This window comes from Thunnus thynnus, chromosome 8 (assembly GCF_963924715.1).
Source record: "Thunnus thynnus chromosome 8, fThuThy2.1, whole genome shotgun sequence".
NCBI lineage: Eukaryota > Metazoa > Chordata > Actinopteri > Scombriformes > Scombridae > Thunnus > Thunnus thynnus.
Genome location: NC_089524.1, coordinates 536,136 through 538,679, shown reverse-complemented (window position 1 = coordinate 538,679; position 2,544 = coordinate 536,136).

Here is a 2,544-nt window from a genome sequence, read left to right as displayed (position 1 = left end):
TTTGTGAAAGAAGAACATATTTTTGTTTTTAAAGATTTTTTTTCTTTTTTTGATAAACTGAAGGATCAGTTGACGACGACGACTCGCTCCGTCGTCATGGTTACAGTGTTTACTTCTCACATCTGACCTGATGATGTGGAATCTAATCAGCATCAATAACTATTTTATTATTAATATTAATAACAAGAAGGAGAAGAAGGGCGCCGAGCACAGAATGTCAGATACCAAACTCAGGGTGTGTGTGTGTGTGTGTGTGTGTGATGGGGGGGCGGAGCCAGCAGCAGTCGACGCCCACTCAGCCTTAAAGAAACTCTCTGTTGGATCATCGTGTTCATCAGTTTAGTTGTAAAGTCACAACAGACGACCTCGTGTCTCCGGCAGATCAATACACCGACACCTGATCAGTCATCAATCAGTTAGTTGATCAATAGGTAATTAACATGCAACACATTAAAGAACATGTTTAGCTGTAAGAACAGACGGAGCTTCAGGCAGCCTGTAGGAGGCGCTGACGGACGTCGTTAAGCGTCCGGCTCCTCGTTAGTTCATTAATGAATGTTTACAGTCGACGATGCGTTCACTGACCGTAGTAAAAACATTCCACCAAACACATTTCTTCAAAAACATTCTGGATTCTTCTGGTTTTCAGTCTGAAGATCCAAATAGTTTAAATTTCTCCCTGAAAACACAGAAGGTTCATTAATCCGACAGAAAACATCAAACAGTCAAACGCTGAAGATTTAATTTCACTGAGTCTGTTTAGAGGAACATCAACATCTAGACTCATATTCTGGTTAATTAATAGATAAAGTGATTATTGATTATTAGACATTCAGAAGGGAAAAACACCAAACGTCATGACATCATCTCTGAAGTTTCACCTTATTAAAAATAGTTTTATTTTAAGGTATGAATAAAGAAATGAGTTTTACAGTTTAAAAATCTTAAACTGTCCGATAATCCAATAATAATAATAATATCTTCTTATTAAAGGGTCAATCAGTAGAATTTTAAGGGATAAAACCTTTAAATGTAAAAAGCTTTGAATATAAAATAAAGTTTTTGTTTAAGGTATAAATGAAGAAGGGTCGTCACGTTTTAATGAATCATTATTGAAGGTAAATCAATAGTTTTAGTTTCCTGGAGGAAGTGAACAGGACCGTCCGTTTCTATCAGCTGATCGGCTGTCTGCTGATTAGCTGATCTGATTCACCTGCTGACTGTTCAACGCTTCGAGACTGTTTCTATGTTCAAATGAAGGATATTGATCGATCGATTGATTGGTCAGATCAATGATTCAGTCTTCTACCTCTGATGACATCATCATGATGGTTTCTGTTTTATTAGTAAGAGATTACAAAGGGTTCAAAGGTCACATACGTACATACATATGTTACATACGTGTCATAATGTCACATACATGTTACATACGTGTCACATACGTGTCACATACGTGTCACATACGTGTTAGATACGTGTCATAATGTCACATACGTGTCACATACGTGTTAGATACGTGTCATAATGTCACATACGTGTCACATATGTGTTACATGTGTCATAATGTCACGTGTGTCACAGAAGTGTCACATACATGTTACATATGTGTTGCATACGTGTTACATACATACATATGTGTCATAATGTCACATATGTGTCACACGTATATGACACGTATGTGACATGTATGTGACATTATGACACGTATGTAACACGTATGTGACACGTATGTGACACGTATGTAACATGTATGTGACATTATGACACGTATGTGACATGTATGTGACATTATGATATGTATGTGACATGTATGTGACACGTATGTGACATGTATGTGACATTATGACATGTATGTGACATGTATGTGACATGTATGTGACATGTATGTGACATTATGACACGTATGTGACATGTATGTGACATTATGATATGTATGTGACATGTATGTGCCACGTATGTGACATGTATGTGACATTATGACATGTATGTGACATGTATGTGACATGTATGTGACACGTATGTGACATTATGACACGTATGTTACAAGTATGTGACATTATGACACGTATGTGACATGTATGTGACATTATGACACGTATGTGACATGTATGTGACACGTATGTGACATGTATGTGACATTATGACACGTATGTGACACGTATGTGACATTATGACACGTATGTGACATGTATGTGACATTATGACACGTATGTGACACGTATGTGACATGTATGTGACATTATGACACGTATGTGACATGTATGTGACACGTATGTGACACGTATGTGACACGTATGTGACATGTATGTGACATGTATGTGACATTATGACACGTATGTGACACGTATGTGACATTATGACACGTATGTGACATTATGACACGTATGTAACACGTATGTGACACGTATGTGACACGTATGTAACATGTATGTGACATTATGACACGTATGTGACATGTATGTAACACGTATGTGACATGTATGTGACATTATGACACGTATGTGACATGTATGTGACATGTATGTGACACGTATGTGACATGTA